Below are 17490 nucleotides of genomic sequence, written 5' to 3' on the forward strand. Positions count from 1 at the left end.
TCCCTCCCTCCCTTCCTTCCTTCCTTCCTCCATCCTCCAGTCATTCCTCTCTCCTCTACTCTCCCTCTCCTACCTTCCATCCCTCCTTCCTTCCATCCCTCATTTTCTTTGCATATCCCCTGACACACATGCTTGGACATTCATGTAGACCAGAGGTCTATGTCGGCTGTCTTCCTCTATTGTCTTCTACCTTATGTATTGTGATAGAGCTTATCACTACTCCCAGAGCTCAATTATTTTGCAATATTGGATGGCCAGTAAGCCCTTGGGATCATCTTTCTTTCTGTCTTCTCAATGTGATTCAAAACACAGAGGCTTAGCAGCTAGCTTGTGCCCAGATGGGTTCTGGAACTCTGGACTCTAGACTCAGTTCCTCATGCTTACAAGCTACAAGCATTTCAACTGAGAAATCTCCCCAGTCCCTGACTGGATTCTTATGTTGAGTGTACTCTGGAGGCTTATAGTATGCAGTGGTTGGTTGTTTACTAAATTTTCCATATCATTTTTCTATATCTTGTCATTATCTTTCACTCTTTACAGGGATGGGCAATAATATTTTTCAGAATGGCATATTTCTTCACTGATGATATTGCCATTCCTTTTTTGCATTTGCTCTTCTTGTTCCCACAGCTGTGATCACACAGAGACCCTGTGGCTTCGTGCTGCCAGGAGACCATTAAAGGCATTTCCCTATATTTGGAACAGGAGAGGTTTCTAGCTGGGAGCAACACTGGCATTTTAGACTGATAGAGAGCATTGAAATTCCTAGAATCTGTGCTGTGTGAATGCGTGTACAGGTGGTGTGTTACTGCAGCACTTAATATGTAGAAGTTTTACTGCCTTTAGATTGTTATGATCCCAAGGAAGATGTTGCAAGCAAAAGATGAACTTGAATCTCAGTCAATACACCTCAGCATTTACTCAGATTGAATTATGCTATTTTGTGTGTGTGTTCACATGATCACAATGGTCTCAGAACATCTACTAACCAAGTATTGTAGTCAGGTATTTACCTTGACACAGACTTCTAAACCCTTTCCCTGGGAATACACTTAGAAAGGCAGCTAGTGCTGAGCTAGGTTCTACTGCTAGATCTCTCTCTGTCTCTCTGTCTCTGTCTCTGTCTCTCTGTCTCTCTCTGTCTCTCTGTGTGTCTTTGTATGTCTGTCTCTTTTGATCTCTGACACTCTCTATTCCTCCCTCCCTCCCTCCCTCCTTCTCTCTGTCTGTCCATTCCTCTGCCCCATGCCACATCCCCTACTATTCTCTGTATGTCCCTAGATTCTAATAATGTAGTCCACAGACCAAGAGCCCTTGCATCCTCCAGGAGTTTGGGATCTTTTAAAAATGTTAAATCTGAAGCTTCTCCTGAGACCTAGTATATTTTAATGAGAAGCCAACTTTGTCACTTGCCTACTAAAATTCAGGAAGACAACCTGGAGAAAGAAGTGGCATAGCTTGATACTCTACCATTCTCTAGGCAAAACCAAGCACCCTTGTCCCTTTCTCATCTTGAAGTGCTCCACAACCTCTTCCCACTGTCACTGCAGCCCTCCTCCCAGCATTGTCCCTTTATCTGTTCATGAGGCTGTTTTTCCTCCCTAAAGAAATATTGAGATCTGACTGCCCTATGTTACCTACATGTTGATGTCTAACTGCCCTTCGTGCCACCTTCATATAAGTTAATAAAAGAAAAATAACATACCGTGTTTATTCCTATAATTATAGCTTTCCTGGCCCATCTTTTTGGCTATGACACCTTGAGAAATGGAAAAGAAAAGAAAGACCCAGTTAATAAGAAACTCTTCAGCAGGTTTTAAACATCAATGCATAATAGCTGACATGCTTCAAATCAGTCCCACCTGAAGGTTTGTAATCTGAATCACTAACACAATGACCCCATGCTGATGTGATGTTAGAGTAAGAAGACAAGGGTCATGTGTGATGTGAAATTTATCTTACAGAGGCACAGTTTTTGGTTGTTTTTCGTGTTTGTTTGGTTTTTCAACCTTGTGGATAATTTTATATTTTCAGTATTTATACACACAGAATTGTTCAAGTTTCTATTCATCTATTATGTAAACTGATATATTATTTAGATTCTTGATAATTTTAACCTGACTTTTTACACATAACAGTTCCAGATATTGTTATTATACATTTAATTTTAATAACTGATCTTAGTATTCAGCTCATTATTTCCTTAGGAATCCAGGTCTTTGTAGTATTTGTGAGTACAATCTATCAGAAGTACAAGAGTACATATTCGTGTCTTTCCAAGATGTCAGAGTTGACTGAACAAAAATGCGTCACAAGGTACAGTCCTATAATCAGCTGCAATTAGCGAAAAAGCTCTGATTTTCCATGATACTTAACTGAGACAACGATTCTTTTATTCCAATTTTAGCTACCAATACTAACTCACAAAACCACACTGCCAACTCCAGTGTCTCTCTCTGTTTTCCTGTTTTTTTTTTTTTTGTTTTTGTTTTTGGTTTTTTGTTTATTTTCATTTTGTTTCTGTTAATTTTCCCAAATGATAGCAAAGGGCTAAAGGGAAATCACTAGATTTCCAGGAGTTCTCAGTATCCTTTTCTGGGAGCAAGAAGTCAGGCTGCTATAGGTGTTCAATGGGAGTAGTCATGAAAACTGGATACTCAACTGTGTTGACATTCCGCAGGAGGCAACACAAAGGAGTTGACATGTAAGTTAGAATCTGAACCAAAATAGGTCCTGAGACATTAGTGCACAAAGTGTACAAGTTAAGGCAACGGAGCTGCACCTAGGATGTATCGACCAAACTGACTGCCACACCCTGACCATAGGTCTGTCTGTTGGTAACTTAGCAGATACATTGAGTGGTGAGGGAGCCATTCCCCGTGCTCTCTGTGAGCACACTGTTTTGTGTTCTCATCTGTAAGGGGTCAAGGTGCAAGTGCTGCACTGTTTCTTCTGTCTAAGTGTGTTTGATGAGTTCTCAGATACATTTCCCTGAAACTATTTTAAAACAGGTTACATGGTCTATATCTACTGTGATAAATTTATTGTATAGAATCCTTTTTTTTTTCAATTTTATTTTATTTTTTATTAGATATTTTCTTTATTTGCATCTCAAATTTCCCATTCCCCACGGCCTGGAAACCCACTACCCCATCCCCTCAGTACCCCATCCCCTCACTACCCCATGTCCCCCACTACCCCATCCCCCCCACTACTGCATCCCCACTCCCCCTGGAATCCTTTCAATGCTTAGAAATAAGAAAGATACTTATCAGTCTTTGGCTCATGAGGAAGGTTGGACACCTGATGCTCTTTCTGTGTCCAAAAACATACAGAGTCATCCCATGTCTGCCTTTAACATCTGATAGAATTTTTTTCTTGGTAATGTAATTCTTTCTTTAAGCTTTTCTCAAATTTTAAAATTAAATTCCTTATTAAATATGAATATAAAATTGACAATTTTTGAAGAAATTGATTTTACTCCCTGATTTAATTTTCTGTGAAAAAAAGTTTCAAATAGCAATCTACCTCCCTACCTCATGCCATAACTGAGTCTTCTGTGTGTCTATCAGAAAATGTATCTGACTCATACATGCTCTATCTTTTACCTTCGGTTCCCTCTCCTCATCCATTTTAAAGCCTTAGCATCTTTAAATTCAGATACATTGCTAAAGGAGGGCCTCAGGCTAGAGTGGGTTTTACAGTATTACAGCAGTTTTCATACTCATCAAGGATGTAAATTCAAGCTCATGGGTAATCAGTTGAAAGGAAAATGGGAAATAAAGAGTTTTGATCATAAATTTACAGATTGAATGATATAATCCCCTTAAATTAAATAGAGAGAGAAAGCCATGCTTGTCTCCTGGTGCAAGAATTCCTGTGTTACATTTGTGGTTGTCTAATCAACATCCATCTTCCTAATGGGTTGATTTCTTAAGGAGCTGCCTGGATTTCTGATTGACATGTGCATGTTCATGATTCATTGTTGTGACTTGATGGTGGTCCATATTAATCATTTTTTGACATCTGGAAGGAATAAATAGTGAAATATGTATGGAGCAATGTCCCTTTTGAATCCCACATTAATCCTTTCACCACAGAAAAATTAGCCACTTCTGAATTTAAGAAGAGACAGAAGATAGGGAATGTCCTCCCTCCTGATGCTGTAAGAATGTCTGAAACATATTACCCAGCAACTGATATGAAGATGATGGATCACATCATCGTTCCTGACCAATCAAGCAGAAGCAAGGGACAAAGCAAAGAAAAGTCTTTAAGTTTTTGTTTTTGTGTTTTATTTACTTGGCTGTTTGGTCCGTTTGGTTGATAGTTGGTTTGGATTGGGTTGAATTGGATTTAGTTGGGTTTGTTGTTGTTGTTCTTTTTTAAATTCACATTTCACTTATATTTTAAAAATGTCATAGATCCTTTTGTATTTATATCTTTGGAGATAACTGGTTTTGTTTTTTGAGTTTCTACGTCACATTTACTGGCAAGCATTTATAAAGAAAATCATCAACAGCACATGAATAAGTAAATAAGTAAAACTGCTTTTCTGTCTTCCCAATAATATTTAAAAAATTAAAAGTTCAGAATAATGGCAACATTTAAATTATTTTCTTACTTCTTTTATAACATCATCAGTACACAGGAAAAGTTAGAATATTAAAATCACCAGCATCTGCCCTAGTAAAGAAAGATAACAGAAACTGCTTTCCAGGAATGTGATAGAAGGGCTTGTTAAACTTAAAACTGTTATTTTTGTAGAAAAATTAGTGAAAATAAAAATAAATATTTTAATGTGCATAAAAACTTCGTTATTGCCACCCTTGTATAGAAAGCCATATAGCAAGGCAAGTTTCCAAATGATGTATAATATTGTTTGTGGTCTTTAAAGTATGCTATTACTAGGGAAACTAAATAAATCCCCTTGCATAAGGAAAGCAATTTGGAAGAAGTCTTTAGGATAATAGGGAATTAGAAGTCCTTTGATAGTAAGTTGGACTGTAGCACAGAATTGTGCTACCAAAATTTATAGACCCTAAAGAGGAGATTTTTGCAATGAGACAAACAATCTAGGGACAAACATGGAAATGATCTGGCTTTGAAATGGCTTTCTATACAATGGTGGCAATCTACATGAGATTTGTCTATTATAGACTGTAACTTAAGAGACTGAATAATTTGTGTGTGTGTGTGTGTGTGTTTGTATATGTGAATGTGTGTAAAACAATAATAATCAAAAACATGGAAGAACCAGGAGTTTGAGAGAATGACATAGGACATGTAGGATGTGGAAGGAGGATAGGAGATGAGAGGAAACTAATTATATTTTAATGATAACAAAATTGAGTAGACATTTCTCTCTTTTAAATTTAATTTTATATTTTCCTTATTCACTTTACATCCCATTCACTGAGCCTGTCTCAGTCAACCCCTCCTATAATGGAAGCCCCATCACTCCTCCCCTTCTCCTTTGAGCAGATACCCCTTCATGGGTATCCCCCCACCCTAGTAATTCAAGTCTCTGTGAAGCTAGGTGTGTCCTCTCCCACTGGGGCCAGAAAAGGCAACCCAGCTAGTAGAACATATCCCACATACAGGCAACAGCTTTTGGTATAGATCCCAGTCCAGTTGTTCAGGACCCACATGAAGATCAAGCTGCACATATGCTACATATGTGAGAGGAGGCCTCAGTCCAGCCCCTGTGTGTTCTTTGGTTGGTGGTTCAGACTCTGAGAGCCCCAAGGGTCCAGGTTAGTTGACTCCATTGGTCTTCTTGTGGAGTTCCAATCCCTTCAGGTGTTGCAATCCTTCCTTCTATTCTTCCATAAGATTCCATAGGCTCTATCAACTGTTTGGCTGTGAGTATCTATATCTATCTAAGTCAGCTGCTGGGTAGAGCCTCTTAGAGGACCATATTCTCCTATCTACAAGCATAACATTTCAATGCAACTGGGTCTCCAAACTTTAGTGAATTCTTATGGACATGTAAGTGCTAACAAAGAAGTGAGGACTTAGTGGCTGTCTCTGCTGTTCTATTGACTGTCAGTTGACCCTTGCTACTTGACAATGCTAACATAAACAGTATGTAAAACTCTGTTCTTCCTGCCATCAGAGAGTTCATACTGAATGATGAAAGGCCTAGAATGTTCGTCTACTTGTGAAGTAGAAGAATTTCTACTTAGGAAATTTTCACACATTTCAATAATAATATGCCTTCTAGCAGTAAAATTTTGAATAGTATATTGAAAGAGGATGTCGCCCTTTCCTGAAGCTCTAACACATGCTTCTCAAGCTGCCAGTACCTTCCGCCCATCTATTTCCCCTGGCTTATCACCCTTACACACTCCTAATCTGTGAAATCATATGTGTTTTAAGATTCATGTTCTCTTCATAGTGCCACAATTAGGTTTTATTAAAGATGGTGTCCGATTTGATATGTTAGGAGAGGTTTGACCTTGGAGTGACCACATAGTGACAGTATGGACTTTTATGGTTACTGGAAATGCCTATAGAAAAGATTGCAGATAATATAACATCACAGATAATATAATCTTTCATGTGCTCCTGATATCAGTAATGAGATCCTCACAAGAACTAAGTTCATATCAAAGAAATGACTCTGGGTCTCCAGAACAGGGGTATATGTGAAACTCTTTGCAAAATTTATTTGTCTAATATATTTGTATTCACACACAAAAGACTAATAATACTATATTAGCCTTTCTAGTGCTATGATAAAACCCTGGCCCAAAACATCTCAAAGTAGGAAGAGATTTGTTTAGCTCACACTGTAACATTTCAGTCCATCTTTGAAGGACAATAGAAGAAGCAGGAGCTGAAGTGGAAGCCAGTGAGTAAAGAATCTGTTTCCCTTCCTCAGATGTATGTATTACATCCCTTACTCAGCTAGTTGTATTATACAACCCAGGGATAACCAGCCCATGTGCTGCATACCCAGCAGTGGGCTTGGTAATCTCACATACATTGCTAATCACGAAAACCTTCCAAAGACCAATATACTGGAGGAAATCCTTCAACTGAGGTTTCCTTTTCTGAGTTTAATTCATGTGAAGTTGGCAAAACAAAAACAAAAACAAAAGAAAACAAAAGAAGAAAACAAACAAACAAAAAGACATGCACACATATTATTTTATAATTTGGGATATGTTTTCAATTTAACAACATTCATTTACTAAATCCCTGACTCCTTAGAAACAATCTATCCTTTCATTCATATGGATAGATAGATAGATAGATAGATAGATAGATAGATAGATAGATAGATAGATAGATAAATGATAGATAGACTGACAGACATACAGAAATATACATATAGATTATACACATATATCTCAATTTGTGAGATATTAGGAAAGAAATAAACATCCCTGAGTCTTACTAATGACATCACTTTTACATGGAATCCACAGTGCTAATAATATTTGCTTTTTCATCCTCATTTCATAAATCAGAACATGTCACAAGTATTACATATAGCCAGGAAGTTCTTTCAAATATTGCCTTTTTAGATTAACATTGATCATAACATATTTTAATCATATGCTTACATGTTTGTTTATGATACCACACTGTAAGTATACCAAGTTTCAAACAATATCTATCTTACTGAGTATAGGCATCCCTTAGATAATTACAGCACAGTATTAGTTGTTGAGTAAAACTTGGTATGTGTGTGTGTGTGTGTGTGTGTATGTGTGTGTAAGAGAGACAGAGACAAAAAGAGACAGAAATAAAGACAAGAGACAGAGAAATAAAACACATGTATACCTATATGTATATATATATGTAAAGCAATGACTGAATGGCAAGCTAAAAGACTTCGTCACTGAACAGACAACATACAATGAGCAGTAAAGAGACTGAAATGCATGTCCTTACAGGGATGTTTAGTTTTCTTAGAGTGTATAACAGATATCAAATATTTTCTTAGTCCTTTTTGTGGACCCTTAAGGATTTTCTAAAAACAAGATTTATTTAATTTGCTATTATTCACAAATAATTATTTTATGTATATCAGGAAACTGAAATCTTCTAGCAACAAATTCTTCGTGTGTGTAAATACTCAAATAAATCATTTTATTTTAAATTTATATCTGTTTTTCCATTTTGTCTTATTTATAATATTGAGGGTTATATTCCAAAATAAATATATTTTAAGTTGTATGTTATTGACATTTCCCATACTAGCAAACCTACTAAAACCACTTTCAAGATATAGAGAACACATGACCACCAAATATTTTGTTTCAGTATCTAAATGGACAATGTCCAGTATATATCCAAATCCACGAAGTTGAAAATGAATAATCACTCATTCAATGAGGCTTTTATGGAGAGCACACAGCCTTCCAAATAGGTTTAAATGAATGGTAAGAGTGGAGAACGAATATCATCATGGGGCAGATATAGTAGTCAATGGACTGGATGAAGGTATCAGTGGCTAAGATAGCCTTTTCATGATTTAAAGTTACCCAGCATTACAACCAGAGTATAATTGGCCTGCTGCAGTGGGGAGCAAAATTGCAAGAGATTGGTAGAGCTTAAAAGCTTCTAGGGTATTAGAAATAGATTAATATTCTTTGTATTCTATGTTTGCATGCATTTCTTTATGTATTTAGTTTGGTAAGTAAAAGATTGTTTAGTATGTCAAGAATTAGGTCAAGTCATTGTTAACCTTTTCATGGAATACCCATGGCAAAGTATGATAAGAGATACCTATGTCTTCTAGATTCTATTACAAAGGCACATGTATAACTATTTGAAGTTAGTTTAAGCAACAATCTGAAACTCAAAACATGGAATTACATGAAATTTTCTCAACATATTTCACTATTTTTTAATTTGTGCCATCCATAGTAAATTTGGTACTTGGCATGTGTCCTTGTTTATGTCTACTGCTACCTAAGAGATAAACATATTTAATCTTCAGCTACCTATAATAAATATTATTCAGGGGACTTATTTTTTGGTTTAATTATAAGCAATTAACAAGTGAGAACTAAAACACATATCTCTTGAAAAACAGTAAATTTTAGTGAAGTTCTTATATAAACTAAAATTTTACTTAACAAGGCATTACAATGTACACTTTAAAAACAAACTGGAATTCAAAACAGTTTTATTGAATAATAGGTTTAAAAAGGCTCCGGCTCACTTTGCCTCTTTCCAACTTTACAATGGATGACTACCCCAAATCTGTAGGTATAAAAACAATGTCAAAAGTGATCCCAGAATTTGTAGTGTACACTTGCTCCTGAAATAGCCAAGTGTGTTGCTGTCTGAATTTACCATAAGCTAACATTAAAAATTATTTTTCAAATTAACTTCAGTGTAGGACACATTAAAGAAAGATAATAAATACTATTATTTTGCTGTAAGTTAGGATATAATTTTTGATAGATAGTGGATCAGATAAATGATAGGTAGGAACATTGATGGATAGAAAGGTGGATAGATAGATGGATAGATAGATGGATAGATAGATAGATAGGTCAATAGTTGATAAATGATAGATAGCACAGCAAACAATTTAATTGTGATGATCTAGGAAACAGAAGTATTGAGAAGGCAAGAATTTATTTTTAAGAGACATTATTAAGAACCTCCAGAATATTTTGAAAGAAAAGTGTTAATTCAATAACCTTTATAATTTTATTTTAATTCTTTAAATAAAACATCCACTTATTGCACAATTCAGTATGGAATTCCTGCCTCTTCCCTTTCCTTTCACCAGAACCTAAGTTTTACTTTGTAGCTATTTATAATATTACAAATATTTTTATTTACTTCAAGTATTACAAAAAACTACAAGTAGCTTTGTAGTATTACATATAAGCTGAATACTTTTCGTCTTATGTCCTCATGAAGAACTAGTTTAGCTAAAATACACCCTACATATATACAGACATATTATTTGTTTAGTAATTATATAAGATGTCACACTGTAAATGAGAACTGAAAACAAAAGAAATATAGCTGTTGCACCTGTCACTGTAAACTGTAGAATAAATAATAAATAATTGGTTGTTTTTCTACAAATCAGATGACCTACAGGGCCTAATAGATGGTCAAAATAATGTCTCTTCCCTGTTAATGTCAGAAAGGTATAATTGTTTTTTACAGCCCTATTAATGCAACATCTTCACAGTTGGATTAGGGTAATATATTTAGCATCACTACTGAAATACGGAAAAATCCATACCATGTTACCAGAAGTCATAAATGGTTGACCAAGGTTGGCTAAATAAAAGAAATAATTCAATTACTTGAGTAAAAACTATGAATCAAGATAGTGAACTTTTTATTACAGTGTACACTGCTAAGGGCTAAGCTTCATGAGTCTGCTAGTATTTTCAAGTAGACATAAAGCAAGAGCATATTACCTAAAAATATGAATAGTTCCCAAGTTGAAGCCTCCCAACTCTAACTGCTTATCACAAACCATCATTTATACGGTTGAACTGATCACTTCACATTTGATAATACACATCGCTTCCAAATTAAGTATACATCTGCATGTTTCTGTTGATTCTTTATTGTTACTTTTTAGCTGAATTCAATATTGATTATGAATTTAAGTGAAAGTTTTTGGCCACTACAAAATCTTCTCTTTAAAAAAGTGGTAAAATTTCCAAATAAATATTTTTCTCTCATCAATTTTCTGTAATAATTAAATACCTAAGCTCGATGTGCTCTGGCCATACTCTAGCATGGCAGGGGGATCCTCACTGGGAGGAGAAGAACCAACTTTAGTTTTAGTTGAATTTTAATTTCTACAGAAGAGATTCCATCCTAACTTAGCAATTGCTATTTTGGAAGTCGTTTACTGTGTAGTTAACATAGTACACTTTCTGTGATGGTTGCTCAAGGTATTCTCTGCTTCAATAATGTGATCTCTCAAAACTTCCTTCATGCTAGTGAGCTGTGTGGGTGTGGTTTTTGAAATGCTACATTTATCCTGTTCTTATTACAATTATATATAAGATACAAGCAATGTGTTCTGTTTCAGCAGGTTAATTTGCAACATCTCCACGTTAATGTATATCTTCTCTCTAGGTAGTTCTTTTTATTCTGTCTACTTATATATTTTCAATGCTTACATCATCATATAAGCATCTAGTCATTTATTGATTTTCTTTGTTACCCCCCAAAAATTTGTGTTATATATCTCTGACTAGCTTGATAAATTGTTGCCCTGCCTACCACCAAACTCATGGAAGCACTCCGACCACAGCCTTGCAAGCACAAGGAGCATCCTACACCCAGCCATGAGTTTTATACTATGCTTTCTACCTCACATATTTCTTATGCTAAATCTGAGTACTGTTCTTTTGCTAACTCTAGTGGTAACAAGTTAGGATGTGTATGTTACATATTTTTTGTCCACATAGATGTGTATCATAAAATTCTTTACTATTGATATTACTAATTTGATATTAATACTAATTTCATAAGTATGACAACAAAATCACAAGCAAAAAACATAAGTGAGGTTATATTTAACTAACATATTCTATACAGCAAAGGAGACAACCCAGTGAAATGACACATTCAATATGGGGAGGAAATATCTTCAGATCGATTAAGGAGTTAATCTCTAAAATATATGACGAACTGCTCTAACTCGTGAAAAATAAAACACCTAATAACCTGATTTTTAAAAGGCCTATGTTTATTATCCCTAAGGAAGCTGGACAAAAGACCAACAGGTATGTGCAAAAATGTTCATTATCAGTTGTGTCTGGGGAAATGTAAATCAAAGCCACAATAAGACTCATTGTCACACCAGTCAGGATGGCTATTATCAGAAAAAGATGACAGAAAGTGTTAGTAAAATATATTTTTTTAAAATTGAAATCTCTGCAAACTATTGTTGGATGTGTGAAGTAATACAGTTACTGTGGAAAAACAGAATTGAAGTTTCTAAACATATGAAAATAGAATTGCCCTCTAATTTGCAATTGCCCTTGTGGGAATTTATCCAAAAAAAAAAAAAAAATGAAATGCAGATCTCAGAATGGATCACTAGTCACAATATTCAAGATGTGGAGACATCTCAGTGTTTAAAATGGAAGTCTGTACAATGAAACTTGGGAACTTTAAGCAAGCAGAAAATTATACAGTACGTGGTAGCATGGGTAAAACAGGGATATGCTATTCTGGGCAGAATAAACCTTCTTCACTTAGATAAGATTAGTAGTCTCCAGAAATCTGCTAGGCAACATTGTCACTCTAGTCAATGAACCTTTATTATACACCTAGAGTTTTTAGGCGGGGAAAGTTCTCCTGTGGTGTTTTCATACTATACTAAAATAATTTTTAAAATTAAAACTGTACATCTATTACTGGAAACTTAATTCTTATATATGCATCCACAAATTACATTTATCTTTAAAATCCTCAATCCTAACATCCATTTTTCCCATGGGCTAAGATAAGAAATTATAGACTTTTCTTTGCACATTACACTTCATTTAACTTTCAATTCTACCTCTTTAAAGAAATAGTGGTAAAGCACTGCATATACAACAAGAATTGGTGAAGAAAAGGTGCAAATTGGTTGCCTGGGGTACATGGGAGGATCCAGCTTTCCTGTCACTATGATGAAATGCTTGGGGGTAGTACAGAGGTGGAGACTGCTCATATAGTAAATGGAGCAACTGTGCCTCACTTTTCAGCTCCTGAGTGACAAATTTTGAAGTTATCTGAATTTCAACTAATATCAGTAATTATTTCTCAATGAGAAAATTTTCAGTTTCCTAGAATTTTTCTTCCATATGAAAGCTTTCATTTTTCTACTTCAGAAAAAATATTTTCAAACTTTGAATATGATTTATGTATTTTCTATATATTTTCATATATTTTTATGACTTAAGCAGGCTTTTCTTTATTTTTTATCAGATATTTTCTTTATTTACATTTCAAATGTTATCCCCTTTCCTGGTTTTCCCCCTCATGAAAACCCCCTACCCATCTTTCCAACCCCTGTGTCTATGAGGGTGTTCCTCCACTCACCCAGCTACTCCCACCTCCCACCCTCGATTTCCCTGCACTGGGGCATCTATCGAGCCTTCATAGGACCAAGGACCTCTCCTCCCATTGATGCCTGACACGACCATCCTCTGCTACATATGCAGCTGGAGCCATGTGTACTCCTTGGTTAATGGCTTAGTCCCTGGGAGCACTGTGGGGCCTGGTTGGTTGATATTGCTGTTCTTCCTTTGGGGTTACAAACTCTTCCAACTCCTTCAGTCCTTCCTCTAACTCCTCTATTGGGGACCATGTGCTCAGTCCAATGGCTTTTCTACCAAATTATTTTGTTACTAACTGAAACTTTCAGGACATATAATAAAAGTTTGATAGCATTGAAATCATGATGAAAGTTACTTTCATGTGTGTAAGTGCACTTTCATGTATGTGCACATGTGTGTGGAGGCCAGTACACAAAGTCAAATTTGTCATCAAATATTCTCCACCTTATTTATTGAGATTGATTTCTCCCTGATCTTGAAACTCACTTATTCAGCAGAACTGGCTAGCCAGGAATCCCAAGATCTTCCTGTCTCCACATCCGCAGTGTTGGGGATTACAGGTATATCCAAATACCCCTGACCTTTGTGGAGATCTAAGGAATTCCAAATCATGCTTGTATAAGAAGCGATTTGGTCAGCTCTTCATGACCAATAGTTTTATTGTGTCCATTTTACGTATGAATTTGTTTCATATATTCCTTAAGAAATTTTCCACAAAAATGAAAGCTCAAATGATGTGAGGCGTATGAATAAATACAGCTTTTCACAGTAAGGAATATATTGCATTGAAATCAGACCTCAGAAAATGTTATCCCTATTTTGAATCAACTCATTCATCCTACCAATTTCTCTGATTTAGCCTATTTAATTGAGTGATGGTGTTGATTTACATAGGTGATGATTGCATACTTATGAATGATATAAACAAAGTGATAAGAGTAATTGGTTTTCTGTGATTCAGAAAATTGTTAATGACTGACCCATTTGTCAATACTTGTGTGAGATGTAATTTTGCATAAATATAAAATACAAAATAAAATAAAGACATTATTATAGATGAGTTAAAATTTGTTGCTTTTGTCGTCATCTCTAATTCTTCTTCAGCTTACAAATTTTTATGTGGCTTCACACCTACACAGAAACACCAGTGAGATTAAAATGTAAAGCACACTTTACTTATCTTTATTTATCAAGGGTCCTTCATAAATGGCCAGAGGAAAGAACCATGATATAATTACTGTGTTGGAAGGATGCTTGCAGAAGAGAGGAGAGATGAAGGGAAACAGGAAGAGGGAGGCAGGAGAGGAAGGAAACAACAGGGATGGGGAATACAAGCTTGCTACAATCAGTTCTCAGAATTGTCTGTTATATGGTCACCTAAAGGGCAGACAAGTGTTTTCCTCTGACTCCTTCTGTCCACTCAAGTCTAGTCTCAGTCATGCAAATCTACCTCCCTTGCTTCTAAACTGAGCTTCTCAGTTGGGTCAGTGGACTTCTACAGCCATGGAGGCTGTCTGGGCACAAGCCTGCATAATGTTAGTATATCATATATCATATTATATCATATCATGTATATTGTATTGTATGCACAAGCAGCATGAATTTGAACCACATTGCCAGCAAATGGTGAATCCTAATTCCTCTAAACAGGAGTCTACAGTAGTAACCAACAGTAAAAACAGAAGTTTTTACTTCTATTGTACCACAGGACTCCTTTGTACCATATACTAGACATATTAATCCAGAGACATAATGAAAAACATTAATTTCTGCTTTCATGTGTTCATTTGTAGCAATTCACTTATATAGGTAGTATTAATTAGCTTCCACATGCTTTCTCTTTCATTCTGTTTTCTTATTTATATTTTACAGTTATCAAAATATAGCTTAACATGTCTTGCTAGAAGGAAACGGAATATTCTATCAAATATTGTAGGATTTGAAAGGGGTAATTAGTTTTCCTGAGAACCTACAAATTTCACATGTATTGTGTTCAGTATTATTTAACCTCCAAGGACATACATACATTTTCCCCTTATTATTCAAAACTGATGTCGCTAATGGGGATTGTTCTCTCAGCCACTGAAAAGATGGATGTGTGAGTAATGGTGCTTTCCATCCCACATAAATGTGTGTGCTGTCCTTCAGCTATGACTTACTGTGACTGAAGCTATTTACCACGACATCTCTTACACTCTCTGCTTTCCCAACACCTTCACTGAAATAGAAACACCTTCTTTCACACAGCATTGTGTAGGACTAAATTGGCTTTGCATTAAAAAGTAAAATTTGCTCTTCTCAAGAGAGCTGTCCTTAGCCTTCCATTCTAATGCTCACAGACATTCACCTGGAAATTCAAAGCAGAGAGTACAAGAAGAATGTGGGATGGGCATGCTTGCTTTTCTTACTGAATGCATAGAGAGAGACCAGTGTACTAAAATTATAGATTTCTTACATTATATAAGATGATTTTTATTTTGGTCTTTGCTTTTCCCATTAGTTATCTAGCAAATTATTGGTTTTTTTTTTTTGTTTTTGTTTTTTGTTTATTGTTTTTTTTTATCATAAGAGTAATGGGAATGGAATTATTTTGTCAATCCAGTTAATTGTCAAGCCTCTTCTCTTGCAGTCTGAATCCTCACTAGAGAACATGCAAATACTTTTTTAAAAATGTTTCATATTAGCCAAGTATTTGATTTTGCCCTTTTTCATTCCTATTTTCTTAGTGCCACCTAGCCAGATTATCATTTATTTATTCTACACTTTCTACAAGCTATTCACCTTATTAATTATTGTCATTCTCTTCAATTATTATATGCAAGCTCTCATTCTCTCATGCAAAACTATTAAGCTAAAGAAAAGAAGAAATGATTTAAACCATGGGCAAAAAAATACCAAGAAAAATTGCAATGATAAATACTTGATAATACTCACAATAACTGAAAGTACCAGATTAGTAAAGAGACCATAATCTAGAGCTAAAAGTCCATCAGAAACACTTGGCATTGTATAAGGTTGTCATATTTCATGGCTATCTCTCATTTCTGAACCCTAGTTTTCTCAAACTCTTAACATTTAAAGCTGGATAACTCCCTGTTCCTAGATTTATGCCTTGTAATTTAATGAGTACAACAACAAAATTAAAATGGGAATGTGGACTCTTACAAACATACTTACCAGCAAAGAATTGGTCTTGCATCTCAGGCATTCTGCAATTTTTAAAGTAGCAATTAGCTAGAAATCTCCACTTTAGTTAGTGCTTAGTAGAAAATGACTATAAAGTCCCAGGTTGTTCATCAGAGCTCAAATAATGTATGTGGATGTAATAATAGTTTTCTGAATACAAAAATTTCTAGAGCCTATTTTCCAATTTAAGAAATTAACTGTAGTCTAAGAAAATTTGTATTACATAAAAAGAAAGAACATTTTAGTCTAAGCCTAAATAAGAACAACTTTCAGCCAAATCGTATTATGCAAGGTAGGGATGGGACTCTTTAGTATATGATTAACCTATTAGAGATCTTTCAGATCTCTCATTCTTTAAAAATCAAAATGAAAGAAGCTTCTCTCTTGACTTCCTGGAATGACCAGAGTCCCAGGAAAAATTTTCATGCATAGAAGCACAACCTCCACATACTATAAGCAGTGGCCACTTTCTGCGAGCTTGGAAGCACCATGCGCTCTGGGAAAACTTGATTCACTAAGTGACTTAGATAGAGCCATGATTCATTTCTTTTGATCCCAAATCACTAAAAAAGAGAAACTTATTTTCAAAATACCAGTTCTTATTGATAATCTCTACCATTTCCAAGAGTCCACTGGGATTCATGTCTGCTGGGATTCTAAAGATACTACCAGAGATGTGCTGCTGCAAGGAAAAAAGAGCAATCAGCAGAGAGAGAGACAGAGACAAGAGAGACAGAGACACAGAGACAGAGACACACAGAGAGAATACTTTGTAAATCCTGTTTCTTTGTAGATTTATCATTCAAATGGAACTGAAATAGATGTGATGGAAAAAAAGCCTACTCTGGGATGTATCTCCATTGGTGCCAGTTAACCTGAAGTCAATACATGTCTTATTTTTGCCAAAACATATAATTTCAGATGCTCAGACTAAGAACATGTTTAACCTTATGGTTCCTGCCATTTTGAACACCCAGGCTGAAATGGAAGGACTCATTTCCCAGAGCCTTGTGTTCATTTGTATGTTTCCATATGAAGGCTATATAAGCTGATATTGAAATGTGATTTAGAAGGACACCACGAGGCTTATTCTGTCCAAGAGCATCTTAAAATATTGACTGTAGGCCATTTTCTCTCCGGTGAGTTTCTAAGACTGGAGCAGCCAGCCGGGAGGCATGGGCCCCACGAGTCCCAGGGGACTTGCAGGGCAGCAGGGACAGGACAAGCTCTAGTCAGAGACACTAAG

The sequence above is a fragment of the Mastomys coucha genome, unplaced genomic scaffold, assembly GCF_008632895.1.
Source record: "Mastomys coucha isolate ucsf_1 unplaced genomic scaffold, UCSF_Mcou_1 pScaffold16, whole genome shotgun sequence".
Taxonomy (NCBI): domain Eukaryota; kingdom Metazoa; phylum Chordata; class Mammalia; order Rodentia; family Muridae; genus Mastomys; species Mastomys coucha.